The sequence below is a fragment of the Clytia hemisphaerica genome, unplaced genomic scaffold (genome assembly GCF_902728285.1).
Source record: "Clytia hemisphaerica strain Z4C2 unplaced genomic scaffold, Clytia hemisphaerica genome assembly, whole genome shotgun sequence".
Classification (NCBI taxonomy): Eukaryota; Metazoa; Cnidaria; class Hydrozoa; order Leptothecata; family Clytiidae; genus Clytia; species Clytia hemisphaerica.
In genome coordinates this window covers 75102-93497 of record NW_027104364.1, presented here as the reverse complement: position 1 = coordinate 93497, position 18396 = coordinate 75102, and positions in this window count along the sequence as shown.

Here is an 18396-nt window from a genome sequence, read left to right as displayed (position 1 = left end):
ATGTAACGGGTTCTCCTATTGGTACTGGTTCAATCACGCCTAAACGAACGTCACGGTCTAGATTAGCTTTGACTGTGTCTTGCCAATGGATGGGTACGGGTATGGGAGAATGATGTGCAACTGGTTCTGCCTCTGGGTCGATCATGAGTTTCATAGGAGGTGCTTCCATTAGTGGCAGCGACTGATGTTCGCAGGTATTGAATGTACTATTACCATAGTATTCCAGTAGAAAGTTCTCTAATTTGTGGCGGTTCTCATCTGTGGCTGGAAAGGGAAGTTCTGTTGGCAAGGGTGGTGGGAGGGCTCTTCTTGGGCAGCCACACTCTGAAACAATGTCCTGAGGGATGTTGATATCTGCCAATGATAGGGATTCACCGATAGTAGGGAAGGTTTCGGAGATGATACCCAAGTCTATGCACGCTCCCCGACTCAAGAAGAACTTGTCGGACTCGTTTGTAACGTAAACGAATTGTTTTGTTTCCTTGATGGTACCATCCTCACGTTTTCCTGACATTTTGAGTATAATCGCACCAAGGACTTTGATTGACTGGTTGTTTGCTGAGTTGAGTTTCATGGTTGATGGAAGAAGGTCCTTCTTGTTGAGTCCAAGACGTTGGATATGTTTGAAACTGACGAGGCAACTCTGGCATCCCGTATCGGCCATTGCTCGGACTTGAATCGGTTTTGACTCGAAGGCAATTGGTTTGAAGCCAAGCTGGAGGTAGTCTTCTTCGGCAACTTGGATGGACAACGGAATGAAGGGCTGCGATTTTGACGATCGCTTTTTCCAGGTGTTGGTCGACGGATTGTAACAATGGTGAGCAATTGGCGACTCTGTAGAAGCGTTGGAAGAAACAGCACATAGGGTATTGAAAACACTGTTGGATTCTTCTTGGATCGAAGCATTGTCAGATTTCTTTTCCACACGTTTAGGTTTATCCTTGCTTCTGCACACGTGGTCAAAATGGTGAGGTCTGTGGCAATATCCGCAAGTGTGGTTAAACGCAGGGCAAGAGTTTCTCCTAGACTGAGACGTGGAGTTTGTACCGTGACCAAACGTGCCCACATACGAACATTTAGAGTTTTTATCAACTTTGTCAGTCTTATCAGTTTGTGAGGATTGTTTCAAAGTGTCTCTTTTAGATTTTGAGTAGTTACTTCTGATGGCAGCAGCTTGATTGTCTAATAAACGATTCGCTGATCTCTTGCCTGCCTCTTTGGCTTCAACAAAATGAAAGACTTCCTCTAAGGTCATGTCCTGATTTGTATGACCTAAAAGTTCTAATTGAATGTCAGGATCAACAATCCCACGGCACAAAACATCACGTAAAATTTGTTCGGTATAGTCTACTACAATGTTACACTCATCTCCTGGGCAATCGATAACGTATCTGCATACTGCAGCTTGTCCCCGGAGGCGGGCACCGAAAGCACGAATAGATTCTTCTTGGTCCTGATGCATGTTGTTTAGAGCGACTCGGGCAACCATAATATTTTCCTCTCGGACGGCAAGTGATTTGATAGCTGCTAAGATGTCGTCCTCTGTCTTTTCGGTTAGTGGTCCGACAGAGGATCTCGTTAAATCTTTACGTAATTGTTCCTCGCAACACTCAAGCAATTGAATGATAATTTCTCTTCCAGCGACACGTGTGGCTTGTTTATACTCATTCCATCGGGTCAGGAAGTACGTCCAGTCTTCAGATGTGCTGGATGATACGATTGTTGGGCGCTTGACTTTCTCCACCTTGGTTGTGCCTTGACCTGCTTGGGCTGGACCGTTATGTGTCGAATTGGCGTGGGCGGTGATAAGGGCTGCAACAATGACTGCCTCTGTGTCTGGGGTGGCATAGTTGCACCCAGGGACGGGGCAGTTAACAGACGGCATATTTAAACCAAAAGTTCCAACATAAATAGATCCGAGATCATTTGAATATACTTTTTGTAAATATTTCAATGTTGGAACTAAAAGATATAAAAGAAATGATAAATCACAAATGCAATGTCTCTAATAGTTCTCTAAAAGTTAAAAAAAATATCACGAAAAAATCGAAAGACACGTGAATATGAATATTTTTCTGGCGAGCAAGTCCGCTACGTGCAGGGGGGAGGTGTCATGCAGTTAGTACCAGACACTATGGGTACTAACCGCAAAATCCAAATTTTGAAATACACCCACCACCCTTCTGCAGTAAGTATCCTAAAGTACTAACTGCATTTGGGGTCCAAAATTGGATACCACCCCTAATTAAGCAGTAAGCATTGTTTTACATAGAAAAGAATGATTCCCCCTGTTTTCGGCTCTAAATGACCCGAAATAAGCTCATAAACCTGATAACACAGAAAAACCTTTTTTGTGCTTTGGTATAATTAATAACTACTATGGTTTAGAGCTCAAACTAACAGGACTTTCTTTTTAACATCTGAAGATACAAGAACTATTTTTTAGAAACATCAATAATAGAAACTAAAGAAACGAAATCTTCATATATCCTATCTAAATAAAAACATTTTTGAAGACAGTACAGTAGACAGCAACCCATTTTGAAGCACTTAGTATCCTAAAGCACTAATTGATTTTTTGAAAAATTCTGAGATACCACCCCCTTTCACCCTAGAACCACCCCTTTCAGCACTTAGCCCTAAAGCACTAATTGATTTTTGAAAATTCTGAGATACCACCCCCTTTCAGCACTTAGTATCCTAAAGCACTAATTGATTTTTGAAAATTCTGAGATACCACCCCCTTTCAGCAAGTTAGTATCCTAAAGTACTAATTGATTTTTTGAAAAATTCTGAGATTACCACCCCCTTTCAGCACTTAGTATCCTAAAGTACTAATTGATTTTTTGAAAAATTCTGAGATACCACCCCCTTTCAGCAGTTAGTATCCTAAAGTACTAATTGATTTTTTGAAAAATTCTGAGATACCACCCCCTTTCAGCAGTTAGTATCCTAAAGTACTAATTGATTTTTTGAAAATTCTGAGATACCACCCCCTTTCAACAGTTAGTATCCTAAAGTACTAATTGATTTTTTTGAAAATTCTGAGATACCACCCCTTTCAGCAGTTAGTATCCTAAAGTACTAATTGATTTTTGAAAAATTCTGAGATACCACCCCCTTTCAGCACTTAGTATCCTAAAGTACTAATTGATTTTTTGAAAAATTCTGAGATACCGCCCCCTTTCAGCAGTTACTATCCTAAAGTACTAATTGATTTTTTGAAAAATTCTGAGATACCACCCCCTTTCAGCACTTAGTATCCTAAAGTACTAATTGATTTTTTGAAAAATTCTGAGATACCACCCTCTTTCAGCACTTACTATCCTAAAGTACTAATTGATTTTTTGAAAAATTCTGAGATACCACCCCCTTTCAGCACTTAGTATCCTAAAGTACTAATTGATTTTTTGAAAAATTCTGAGATACCGCCCCCTTTCAGCAGTTACTATCCTAAAGTACTAATTGATTTTTTGAAAAATTCTGAGATACCACCCCTTTCAGCACTTACTATCCTAAAGTACTAATGATTTTTTGAAAATTCTGAGATACCACCCCCTTTCAGCACTTATTCCTAAAAGTACTAATTGATTTTTGAAAAATTCTGAGATCCCCCCCTTTCAAGACATTAAAGTACTATTGATTTTTGAAAAAACCCAAATTCCCCCACCCCCTTTCAGCACTTAGTATCCTAAAGTACTAATTGATTTTTTGAAAAATTCTGATACCGCCCCCTTTCACAGTTCCCTAAAGTACTAATTGATTTTTTTGAAATTCTGAGATACCACCCCCTTTTCAGCATTAGTATCCTAAAGACCTAATTGATTTTTTGAAAAATTCTGAGATACCCCCCCCTTTCAGCACTTAGTATCCTAAAGTACTAATTGATTTTTTGAAAATTCTGAGATACCACCCCCTTTTCAGCTTTACCTAAAGTACTAATTGATTTTTTGAAAATTCTGAGATACCACCCCCTTTCAAGTTTAGTACCTAAAGTACCTAATTGATTTTTTGAAAAATTCTGAGATACCACCCCCTTTCAGCACTTAGTATCCTAAAGTACTAATTGATTTTTTTGAAAAATTCTGAGATACCACCCCCTTTAGCAGTTAGTATCCTAAAAGTACTAATTGATTTTTTGAAAAATTCGAGATACCGCCCCTTTCAGCACTTAGTATCCTAAAGTACTAATTGATTTTTTTGAAAAATTCTGAGATACCACCCCCTTTCAGCAGTTAGTATCCTAAAGTACTAATTGATTTTTTGAAAAATTCTGAGATACCACCCCCTTTCAGCAGTTAGTATCCTAAAGTACTAATTGATTTTTTGAAAAATTCTGAGATACCACCCCTTTCAGCACTTAGTATCCTAAAGTACTAATTATTTTTTGAAAATTTGAGATACCCCCCTTTCAGCACTTAGTATCCTAAAGTACTAATTGATTTTTTGAAAAATTCTGAGATACCACCCCCTTTCAGCACTTAGTATCCTAAAGTACTAATTGATTTTTTGAAAAATTCTGAGATACCACCCCCTTTCAGCAGTTAGTATCCTAAAGTACTAATTGATTTTTTGAAAAATTCTGAGATACCACCCCCCTTTCAGCACTTAGTATCCTAAAGTACTAATTGATTTTTTGAAAAATTCTGAGATACCACCCCCTTTCAGCAGTTAGTATCCTAAAGTACTAATTGATTTTTTGAAAAATTCTGAGATACCACCCCCTTTCAGCACTTAGTATCCTAAAGTACTAATTGATTTTTTGAAAAATTCTGAGATACCACCCCCTTTCAGCAGTTAGTATCCTAAAGTACTAATTGATTTTTTGAAAAATTCTGAGATACCACCCCCTTTCAGCACTTAGTATCCTAAAGTACTAATTGATTTTTTGAAAAATTCTGAGATACCACCCCTTTCAGCAGTTAGTATCCTAAAGTACTAATTGATTTTTTGAAAAAATTCTGAGATTACCACCCCCTTTCAGCAGTTAGTATCCTAAAGTACTAATTGATTTTTTGAAAAATTCTGAGATACCACCCCCTTTCAGCACTTAGTTAGTATCCTAAAGTACTAATTGATTTTTTGAAAAATTCTGAGATACCACCCCCTTTCAGCAGTTAGTATCCTAAAGTACTAATTGACTTTTTGAAAAATTCTGAGATACCACCCCCTTTCAGCAGTTAGTATCCTAAAGTACTAATTGATTTTTTGAAAAAATTCTGAGATACCACCCCTTTCAGCACTTAGTATCCTAAAGTACTAATTGATTTTTTTGAAAAATTCTGAGATACCACCCCCTTTCAGCAGTTAGTATCCTAAAGTACTAATTGATTTTTTGAAAAATTCTGAGATACCACCCCCCTTTCAGCAGTTAGTATCCTAAAGTACTAATTGATTTTTTGAAAAAATTCTGAGATACCACCCCCTTTCAGCAGTTAGTATCCTAAAGTACTAATTGATTTTTTGAAAAATTCTGAGATACCACCCCCTTTCAGCAGTTAGTATCCTAAAGTACTAATTGATTTTTTGAAAAATTCTGAGATACCACCCCCCTTTCAGCACTTAGTATCCTAAAGTACTAATTGATTTTTGAAAAATTCTGAGATACCACCCCCCTTTCAGCAGTTAGTATCCTAAAGTACTAATTGATTTTTGAAAATTCTGAGATACCACCCCCCTTTCAGCAGTTAGTATCCTAAAGTACTAATTGATTTTTTGAAAAATTCTGAGATACCACCCCCTTTCAGCAGTTAGTATCCTAAAGTACTAATTGATTTTTTGAAAAATTCTGAGATACCACCCCCCTTTCAGCAGTTAGTATCCTAAAGTACTAATTGATTTTTTGAAAAATTCTGAGATACCACCCCCCTTTCAGCAGTTAGTATCCTAAAGTACTAATTGATTTTTTGAAAAAATTCTGAGATACCACCCCCTTTCAGCAGTTAGTATCCTAAAGTACTAATTGATTTTTTGAAAAATTCTGAGATTACCACCCCCTTTCAGCAGTTAGTATCCTAAAGTACTAATTGATTTTTGAAAAATTCTGAGATACCACCCCCTTTTCAGCAGTTAGTATCCTAAAGTACTAATTGATTTTTTGAAAAATTCTGAGATACCACCCCCTTTCAGCAGTTAGTATCCTAAAGTACTAATTGATTTTTTGAAAAATTCTGAGATACCACCCCCTTTCAGCAGTTAGTATCCTAAAGTACTAATTGATTTTTTGAAAAATTCTGAGATACCACCCCTTTCAGCAGTTAGTATCCTAAAGTACTAATTGATTTTTTGAAAAATTCTGAGATACCACCCCCTTTCAGCAGTTAGTATCCTAAAGTACTAATTGATTTTTTGAAAAATTCTGAGATACCACCCCCTTTCAGCAGTTAGTATCCTAAAGTACTAATTGATTTTTTGAAAAATTCTGAGATACCACCCCCTTTCAGCAGTTAGTATCCTAAAGTACTAATTGATTTTTGAAAAATTCTGAGATACCGCCCCCTTTCAGCAGTTAGTATCCTAAAGTACTAATTGATTTTTTGAAAAATTCTGAGATACCACCCCCTTTCAGCAGTTAGTATCCTAAAGTACTAATTGATTTTTTGAAAAATTCTGAGATACCACCCCCTTTCAGCAGTTAGTATCCTAAAGTACTAATTGATTTTTTGAAAAATTCTGAGATACCACCCCCTTTCAGCACTTAGTATCCTAAAGTACTAATTGATTTTTGAAAATTCTGAGATTACCACCCCCTTTCAGCAGTTAGTATCCTAAAGTACTAATTGATTTTTTGAAAAATTCTGAGATACCACCCCTTTCAGCAGTTAGTATCCTAAAGTACTAATTGATTTTTGAAAAATTCTGAGATACCACCCCCTTTCAGCAGTTAGTATCCTAAAGTACTAATTGATTTTTTTGAAAAATTCTGAGATACCACCCCCTTTCAGCAGTTAGTATCCTAAAGTACTAATTGATTTTTTGAAAAAATTCTGAGATACCACCCCCTTTCAGCAGTTAGTATCCTAAAGTACTAATTGATTTTTTGAAAATTCTGAGCTACCACCCCCTTTCAGCAGTTAGTATCCTAAAGTACTAATTGATTTTTTGAAAAATTCTGAGATACCACCCCCTTTCAGCAGTTAGTATCCTAAAGTACTAATTGATTTTTTGAAAATTCTGAGCTACCACCCCCTTTCAGCAGTTAGTATCTAAAGTATAATTGATTTTTTGAAAAATTCTGAGATACCACCCCCTTTCAGCAGTTTAGTATCCTAAAGTACTAATTGATTTTTGAAAAATTCTGAGCTACCACCCCCTTCAGCAGTTAGTATCCTAAAGTACTAATTGATTTTTTGAAAAAATCTGAGATACCACCCCCCCTTTCAGCAGTTAGTATCCTAAAGTCTAATTGATTTTTTTGAAAAATTCTGAGATACCACCCCCTTTCAGCACTTAGTATCCTAAAGTACTAATTGATTTTTTGAAAAATTCTGAGATACCACCCCCTTTCAGCAGTTAGTATCCTAAAGTACTAATTGATTTTTTGAAAAATTCTGAGCTACCACCCCCTTTCAGCAGTTAGTATCCTAAAGTACTAATTGATTTTTTGAAAAATTCTGAGATACCACCCCCTTTCAGCAGTTATCCTACAGTTACTAATTGATTTTTTGAAATTCTGAGATCCGCCCCCTAGCAGTTAGTACCCTAAAGTACTAATTGATTTTTTGAAAATTCTGAGATACCCCCCCTTTCAGCAGTTAGTATCCTAAGTACTAATTGATTTTTGAAAAAAATTCTGAGCTTACCACCCCTTTCAGCAGTTCGTATCCTAAAGTACTAATTGATTTTTTGAAAAATTCTGAGATACCACCCCCTTTCAGCAGTTAGTATCTAAAGTTACTAATTGATTTTTTGAAAAAAAATTCTGAGATACCACCCCCCTTTCAGCAGTTAGTATCCTAAAGTACTAATTGATTTTTTGAAAAATTCTGAGATACCACCCCCTTTCAGCAGTTAGTATCCTAAAGTACTAATTGATTTTTTGAAAAATTCTGAGATACCACCCCCTTTCAGCAGCTAGTATCCTAAAGTACTAATTGATTTTTTGAAAAATTCTGAGATACCACCCCCTTTCAGCAGTTAGTACCCAGTAGGTACTAACTGCAAAATCCTTAAAATGAAAATGACCCACCAAGGTACTAACCGCCAACGTGTCTGGTACTAACTGCAAAACAAAACATGCGGAGCAACAAGGAAAAAGATATCAACTTATCATTACCACCACCTTCGTATAAATAAAGATTTTTCAACTCAAAGATTCCGGGCTTTACTTTCAACAACTCACTGCTCTTACAGTTTAATATTTTCACTTAAGGATGGCGGGCGCAAATGAGGACAAAAAAACCATGGGGGGGGATTTCATAGTTTGCACCACCAAGAAAATTAAGCCAGGTCACTACTGCTCGCCGGACCCACTGGGACCCCTTCACACTGTAAAAATTGGCCAAAATATCGTCCCCGGTGGAAAACGATCCTCCAATTTTTGTCTCCACTGAGAAAAAATCAACCAACCCTCATTACAAAACATTATGCTATTTTTCTCATCGCCACTGAAATTTCTGGCTTAAAAACAAAAGAATTGACATCTCCAGCCATAGATCAATGGGAATATCAATCTCCATTGAGTTTCAGTCCGTTATTTTTATATCCCCACTGGCTGAAAAAATCCTCCGGGTCTGTGAGGAGGGGGTGTAACTGGTAAAGGTCTTTGGTAAACATTTTTGATCAAACAGAAATATTTCGAAACTGAAACATGCATACTAATATAGAATTTTTGATTGCATTGTATAATATCTTTTTGTATTATTTGAAGGCAGTAGAAATGTAACCCTTGCAAGGGTCAAAGACTCGGTGGAATTTTATTTCACAGGAAATATATTCGTGACACAATCCCGATGTAGATGGAAACTCTATTATTGTTCCAAGATAAAAAAATCATGTGGGGATGGTTTTTTAGTGCAGTTTTTTACATTGAATTTCGAATGGGGATGGAATTAAAGTAAATTCCTAGTAGAGGGCTGAAACGGTAGAATATTTTTCCCACTGGAACGAAATTTTGATCAAATTTTCCAGTGGGTTGGGCCCACCGGGTCTTTGATACATGGTTGTGTTACAGCTTTTTTCAAAAAGAAAAGATGACGATTGGTGTCAAGAAACAGTTAAATGTAGAGTCATTTATAATGTATTTGTTTAATTTAAAAATTTGATGATCTGAATACAAAAGTATATAAAATTTGATTGCCAAATAGGGCCTAATTTTAACCTCTAAAATTGCTATTGTTGCCTGCAGCGCTTACAATGATTTTTCGAAACACATTAAAAGAAAAATCGTGAAAAGAATTTTCATCACCTCACTGCTAGCACCTGGAAACCTAGAAAAAAAGGAGAATAAAATCCGTAGAAACCAACCCTCATTTTCCGTACGAGTTTGCGAACAAATAACTGGTTTAAATTGCTGAAATTCGCATACCCTCAATTATTGTTCATATTATATACTTTTCTGTTCAATTTATGGGTTCGTTTGACTCTTGTTACTAGAGCGAAGAAAAGTTGGTGTTAAATTGCTAAAAATATTGGTGCATTTTCTTGGGTAGCTTGAATTTAAGGAAAATCAAACTACAATCAAATTCATAATATTTGAGAAAGAATTTCCCACAAAATCTTACAACCACAAACGACTTGGAACCACCCTAATTTAGGTTGGACAGGTAACGCAAGACTAAAGATATGAAACCTTAGGATCTGAGGATCCAAAAGTTCAAAATTGGCTGGAAGTCTATAAATTCCTCCCAAATTGAAATATTCGAATAGATTTATCAATTAGCCCAAAAGCGACTTTCTCGCCCGAACTTTTAAATTGCTAAAAACGAGGAATTAACCAAAATTCCCAATATATTTTGTCCGAGATTGTAGGTTCGTTAAATTCTTGAAAGCGAAAGTTTTGAATTTTACCCCCGTGACAATCTTGGTAATGGCTTTTTCAGTGAGCTTTAAAGATCTCTAGATTAGACCCGGTGAAACTTTCACCGGCCCACTGCGACAGGAGTGATAAAAATAAGTAGCACTTCGGAAATGCTTCGCCTTTTAGAATTCCAACATGGGCTAGCCACTAACTCAGTCAAAACTGTTTGATATTTCATTACAAACTAAACATCATTCAGTTACATCGAAGAACATTGATATTTTCACAAACCAATCGAAATTCACTTTCAATGAACAATATTCTGCAACGTCTCTCCACTGTATTTTGGCATTGTAAACGGCCAAATTCTCTTGAAATTTCGGGTGGTTTCATTGTTGTTGTTCTTCTTCTCTGTTGTCTTTGTTTTTGCTTCCGTTTCTCCTTATCACCATCGAGTTGAACTGTCTCTTCGTCTTTCCACTGGATTGCCTCATCAGCATCGATGTCGTATATCTCTCTTTCAGAAATTAATAGCTTATTCATGCCAATAGATTCTTCAGTGCTGTCTTTAATTATTCGTTCATCATATCCCTCATCCAAGCTTTGCTCATCAAAAACAAGTTTTCCATCAGTTTTTATTTCAATTGTGAATTGGAAAGCTCCCAAACTTAACACAAAAAAAGTCAATTTCACATTTAAGAAGAACATTATTGCAGCGTGACAAATTGATTTTTATTTTCAATTTTAACACAAATATATAGGTTTGAGCTCAATTTCTTGCTGACACTTAAACTATATTAAGCATTGATTGTTTCCGGCAGTTATCATCCTCATATATTTTGAGTTTTTAAAAACGATCAGTTTTTCCCATTTAGATGTGCAAAGCAACTTCCTTATGGTTAGAAAAAGCATCTACACCATTCAATATTTTTATGCAATTCATTATAAAGAGATATTATCTGCTTGCACAATATCATGTAAACAGTTAATGTATCAATTTAGTGTCAGTGTTGTGAGAGTGCTGGCTTTGCCAACTTTTTTGTAATCCAGTTATCCCAAGACTCCTTTTAATTTTCATTTATCCAAGTAAAATGAAACGCGTCATGGAAATACATTTATCGTCTCTTGCCAATAGGGTTCCTTCAAGACTACTCCTGAAAATTATCAGTTCGCATTTATCTACATCGAACAACGTTTACATTACTGCAAACCAATCGCAATTGTCCATCAATGAAAAGCCAATTGCAGAGATACTGGACTCTAGTACCACATCTTGAAACAGTGCGATGCGCGCGGCCATTCTTTGTGTTGTTGACACCCTTGTTCTCCTTTCGACGTTTCTTCTTTTTCTTCCTCCCTCGCTTCTTCTTCTGAGTCTCGTCTTCACTGATTGATTTTAAAAAGTTATCGTCATTTTGTTGATCATCTTCGATACTTAAAGTTTCAGATTCCAATGTTTCGACGATTTCTCTACAATCTTCTTTCTTCAAATCTTGACCACCTTTTTGGCTGAGGAACCTCCTTTCCAATGGTTTTGTACAGACATTAACAATAGAAAAATAAATGGTTGCTACTAAAATCCAAACTCTCATCTTCATAATAAACTTTCTTTCTTTTCTTTACGTTGTTTTCTTAAGAACGATCATGATAAAGTGAATGCGAGGAGATTTTCTTTCAAATATATTGAAATTTTTCGCCTTATAGACTCGGATGCGGAAATATCAATTTATAATGTCTCCTTTTCTGTTCAACATATTTCATCAAGACTTCTTCAAGATAATTACTGCGTTTCCTTTGAGCTAACAGTAGATAAAACAAGGAAGTAGTCAGTGCAGGTAGAAAAATAAATCGACTAGATGACGCTCTGATTTTATTGTCGAAAAGCTTTAAATAAAACAACGAGTGAGGTTTAAAAATGAAAAAGCCCTAACAAAGCCCTAGAAATCTTTTGCATAAAGACTACTTTCAGTCATGTTTTGTCGTTAACGATGTTATCGTCGTTACAATGATAGTGATAATGAGCTAAATTTCAGATACTTACAGAACGATCAAACCTAGAATTCGTGACTGAAACTCTTACTCTTCCTAAATAAACAACCAAACTTATGATGAATACCACCATGGCCAAAACCACATATTTCACAATTTGTGGCTAAACACCAATCACTCGAAGTCAACACCAAAAGACAAGCTTCGAAAACACATCTCTAAGTGCACGCCAGTTAGAGCATATACGTCAGAACTGAACAAACATCCTAACCTAAAAGCACCTGGCATTAATAATGAATAACGTCAAATTCTACATCAATCGTCAAATTCAGAAGACTTCAATCAACCACGATAAACCATTACATTATTAATAAACTCATCAGATCCCGACTTACTACAAGAAAGCGTAAGACGTTCCATATAAAAGCTAAGCGCTAGAACAATGAACGTTGGTTGTTGGATCGGTGCAATAGTAAAGCTTTTAACATTACTGAAGTAGTTGAACTAAAATTTAAAGAAACATTGAACTGTTAATAACTGAAATTTATCAGAATTGGTAATAATTAATATTGAACTCTGTACCTTAATTGAAATTAGACAATTCGCAGTGACTCTGGTTTGTTCGTAGGCGACCATTATTATTATCTTGAAAAATATAAAGAATATCTTATGATAACTCACGTGTACTGAATACTATTCTTAGAACCCCAGCTTTCCGAAGTCGCAGATTCAAATCCAGAATCGACGTAATAACAATAGTAAAGGCGGGAAAATATGGCGCTATGGCGTTATGGAGGTATACGGGAAAAGAAATCGGCGGTAGAGTTTCGAAGAAACGGACGATACTAATTTGGCATAAAAACGGTTTTGAGGTTTTGCTTGGACTAACAAAAAATTTCAAACAAAGTTTATTGTGGATTTATTGTGGTAAAAACTGTTTTTACCTCTTTTTCACAACTTTCACAGTTCCTCAAATTTGGATCTCTCATTTTGATTTGAACTGTCGAAAAGTTCAGTTACCTAGTTGAAAATTCAAGTTTTCGGTTACTCTGTAAAAATTATCAGATTATTATTCTATATTTGTTTAGGTAAGAATCAGAAATTGGATGCATGGGACAATGAGAATATGTGTGGCAATAAATTTCAGAGAGCCCAATACCAGAATGAAATATTATAATACAGCATCCTGGTATATTTTTGAGATTACGACTTGGAATATTTCACATGATGTCCTGGTATTATTTGAGAAAATGCCTTGTAATATTTCACTTCGTGTTCTGGTATAATTTGAGATTATAACTTGCAATCTTTCACAGCATCCTGGTATATTTTTGAGATTACGACTTGGAATATTCCACATGACGTCCTGGTATTATTTGAGAAAATGCCTTATGCAATATTTCACTTGACGCCCTGGGATATATTTTTAGATTATGACTTGGAAAAATTTATAACAGCCTTCTGGGTCTTCTGGAATAAATCGAGACTGTAATATGGTACTGCAGGGCACTGTTGGAGAACAGTTTAGAATCGTTTGTTTATCATGATTGAATTACCTATTTATAATTTTTTATATAAGAAATTTAGTGTCATTTTAGATCTGCCTCAGAGTTTTTACTCATTGGTATTTTTCTGGGGATTTCTTAACATGGACGATTCTCCTTTCAACCTCTTTTCAATGTCTCAACGAAAGCTTTTTGAGTAAAAAAAAATTCAAGCTCAAATCAATTGAAAGCAAGATTCACATACTGCAAAAGCTTTTTACAATTTACAAGCTGGAACTTTTTTACTTTTCCCTGCAAAAATTATCATAAGAAATTTCATCAACCGTGAAAAGCACAGGTCGAAATCATATATCGACGTTGTGCCGACCAATCCAGATTCTATTCAGCGCGCAATCAACGCAGAGAAAAGTAACCATGACGACCATCCAAGATCTTGGATGCAGTTCAAAGTTGATATTTTTATTCCCGTCGTTGAAAACACAACTTAAAAATGTCATCAATGCTTTTTAAAAAGAGTCAGCGATAGAGAATCAAACATAAAGTCTGTCTGTTATTTCAAGTCAATTAAAGTGACATTTCCAAAATTAAAAGTTTAGTATTTACTGTTATACATTTGGGGATCATGTAAAAGATTTCTTTTGAAAGAAACTCATTTCAATTACACTTGGAGGTTTCTGGAATTCGTAAATAGTAAACTGCATACTGATAAAACAGTTTGCTAGACGCTAGACATTATCATGGTAATATTTATTCTTCATCTTTGATTTTTTTCTACAGTGATTAGATTGACACATACGCGATAAAATTTTTATTATTGGTCTTCAGAGGTTGGAATATTCTCAACCTCTGATACTCAGGTATTTTTCATCCACTATGTTTTTTATCAACAGGAAAGACACAAATTGCAAGCATTTATACTTTCAATATTTTTTATCGATTTGCTTTTGTCTTTGAGCAATGGTGCTGGGGTGAAGATACTAGAACTTTTTATTTTCTTAACTCTTTAAGTGGCACGGTCATTTTTTCAATTCAAGTAAAGCAGGGCCAGATTTGAAAGTCTTGGATCACTCAGAGGAATGTAAAGAGATGGGAAAAAACAGCTTTTCTGATTACTCAAAGTTCAACGATCACTTCTATTGAAAATTCTATTGTAAAAACGTTGATTAGGTCATTAAATGAAAGTCCAGAAAAGACGGCTCACCATACAAATCGGATGGTTTCTACAATTTATTTGACGATGAAAATGAAAATTTGTTTTCCTTTTTTGCCGATTACTAGTTCAATTTTTAAGAATAAGGAGCAATATTTTTACCAATGTATAGCAAAAGAAATTCTTAGCGCAATGATATTAAATTTGTTCTTGTAAAATCAGAAGTCGAGTAAAATCAAGGTGAAGTTATAATTTTTTCGAGCTCTAGCTTTCCATATTATGGTGCGGTCATGATGCGGTTAAATCAGTAGAATTGCTAGGAAATTCTGAGCAAGAAGATATAGGTACCTTTTCGTATAGGAGAGGTGTACCCAAAATATAAGCCCTAAAAGTTTGCGCATAATCAGGCTTGAAACAAAAGAATTTTGTCACAACACGCTAATTATGCAGATTTTTCATAGCGACAACAAAAGAAACCTATTTACTCGACATATAAACTCCCTTAAGGGCAAGAGACCTGGTATATATGACGAGCCGTTTTTGCCATTGTTTTCAAGAAGCTGTTTTCCCATCTCTTTACCAGTGCCGTAGGAAGCATTTTCATATTGGGGGGGGGCTGAAGTTTAGTGACACCGCGAGGGGGGAAATTTTGAAAATTGAGCTCTAGATTGCATAAAAATACACTCAAAACATGCACATAAAGACAATTATGACAAATTAAAAAAGAAAAACTTTGCATTTTGTAAAATACAATGTATAGCAATGTGCCCTCCCGGTTATAATGGCTTTATGGCAACTCCTGAACTTGGGCACAGGATGTACGGTTACATTTTGCAAAATAACCATTCTTGAAAAATTATTGGGGGCATAGCCCCCCCCCTTGCCCCCCCAGTTGCTACGGCACTGTTTACGTTCCTCTGGATCACTCGCTGACAAAAATGGTCAAAAAACGGTCAAATTCTTAAAAAAGTGAATTTTTGTCAAATTTTTGCATTTTTTTTAACTTTTTAGCTTAAAATCTCGCTGAAAAGACTCACTTTTTTTGCTTGAACATGAAGCCCAATCCAATGCCTACGAGTTAAACCAAAAATGACGATTTCTAACTCAAACTAGGCATCGCAGGAGAGCTTCGTTCTCCTACATAGCCCATGACCAATGTACTCGTCATTGGCACTTAAAGGGTTAAACAAGGTGATAAAATTGGGATAAAATTGACTCTTTCACATAAAAGGAATAAAAATAAGGATTATAATCCTCAGGCAAAAAAAAACTTATATGATTTCATGTTTTTTATGGAATTTTATAAAGTTTAGCTAAATATTCTTGTTGCAAAAAAAATTACAAACTTAGCAGAAAATAAAAAAATGTAGTGTTTCCGGAAATTGGCCGGGTGAAAAAAAAAATTTTCTGACCCGGCCGCAGATTATGGGTTCATCTATATATGGTTCATCATAAAAAAAATCAAGTTGACCGTTCAAGCTATCAAACGTGTCGTTTGGTTAGATATTCCCGCTTGTAAATCAAGTTTTGTTCGTTAGTAGTTGATACATTAGTATTCAGGGCTTACTTCATACTGTTTGTACATAAAAGTTATCTTTAAAGTTTTATTTCAATGACCTTAAGTTATCACTAGCCATAACTTTCATTAAGGTGCCACCGCAGTAAAACGATAAGGTGCCACCGCAGCAAAACGATTAATTGCCACCGCAGCAAAACGAACACATAGAGTTGAATTTGCGTTCAAAAGGAATGAGCCCTACAGTAATTTTTGTTAAGAGTGACCTCTTATCTGATAGACAAAATTCTTTCAAATTCTAACACATGTGTCAAGGGAGTGATTTACAGTCTACTTAGAGTGACACCCGTGCCTTGTCTTACACGTTTTTTATAAGAACAATTCCATAAGAATACGAGGCTGAAATTTGGCCAAAACCTAAGAACAAATTAAGAAGAATCTGAGCCTCAAATTTCAGAAATTACTGAAAAGTACAGGTTTCCATTTTCATTAATATTTACATTTAAGCCTGAAAAACTCATATAAAATCATATAACTTACTGTTTTTTTCTATAAAAAGCGTGTATCTGAAGATACTGCAACATAACTGTTCGAATGCTTTGAGTAGAGTAATATTTTTAACCTATGAAGAGCGCTTTAATAACTACTTGTGGTATAAAAAGGGAATTTCTCAGAAAAGGGAATTTCCTTAGATTCGTTAACTCTCCAGGGATAAGAAAAAGACAAACTGAGATTTCAAAATGAGTAATCAGATCAAAATAACTCCGGAAAAGTCTTTTTGATGATGATAAAACAATAGAGAGACCGTAAGATAAGAAAGCTACCGTTAAGGGAACTAAAATACTGAAAAAGGCGCAAACGCAAACGCAAAATTATGAGATGTTTACCCAACTTCCTTATGCGTGAAGCTATGAATGCCATCCTCGGTCGCTTTAGGCTCCCTGCGGTGGCAAAAAATAGCAAAACAAAACTTTTTCCGGCCGGCCACATGAGAGCTTTTTTCCTTCACCTGCATTCCGGAAACAATACATTTTTTCATTATCGCCTTATTAAAAAAATGATTGTTGATAAAAATTTGCTATTCTTAGAAAAGAGAAAATATAAAAGAAATAAAAGGGAGAGGGTATCCACAAAAATAAAGGCATTAATTTCTTGGAATCTCAGTTTCTCTCTCCCGCTAGTTTGATTTTTTCGAATACCGAACACAGCTGGCCTTATAAAAGATAGTGATTTGTCTTAGACTATAGCATAGTCTAGTTTTATCGCTAAAAAGGCTTTCAAATTAAAATTTAATAAATCTTTTTGCAGACCAAAAAATGTTCTACTTTTGGTTTTCGAAATTTCTTCCAAAGATGAAAATTTCTATTGAAACCCAAATGAGGATGATAAAAATTCTATTGTTGTCAGGTTGAAAAATCCAGTGGAAATGATTTTATATTGTAAATCTTTCTAATGAACGTCAATTTACACAATCAACCCAATTCGGACAAAAGTGTCACTGTTTTTCCCCCACCAGGAACAAAATTCTGACTAAATTTTCTAGCATGGACGAGTGTGCCACCGAGTTTGTGACACAGGGGTGTTTCTTTTATTTCTAACATCAGATTTAACATTTTTCTTGATTTTTCTTTCCACATCTACAGTTTTTGGACACTTGAACCATTATTTAAAAAGAAAATATTATCTGTCCACTTGAAGCCTCCTTGAGTGATGAGTGGGACGTTGACGGTTGATGTATGTTGAGACAGCAGGGAAATATATTGATTCTATTAAAGTGCTTTTTATTTCTTCTTCTTTTTCAATTTTCGATGAACGTGAAAAAGTGAAAAACGAACAGTATTCTTCATCAAATTTTGTTATAGGTAGCCCATAGTCTTCCACACTGTCACGTGCCAGAGGGTGGTTAAACAATTCTGCGATGTAAAGAGGCCAGTAAAACTGGAAATCAAATACAGTACAGTCTCCATAAATCGAACGGTCAAGGGGGAAACCATTCGAGTTATGGAGACATTCAAGACATTTCAAGCTTTCAGTCTTCACGCCTAGAGATTTATGCTTACGCCATGCTTACTTACACTTACAAAGTAATATCACGGCTTTTTATAAGTTTATCAAATTTGCCCTACTACTTCCTTGATTTTCAATATAGCATAGGAGAACGTCCATTTAGTACGTACGCGCTAAGGGTGAGAGAGGGGATCTTCTCAAGAGCGTATGCTTGCATACAGGGGGAGGGGAGGGGTCAAAGCAAAATGTACATACGCAGAGAAAATTTTTT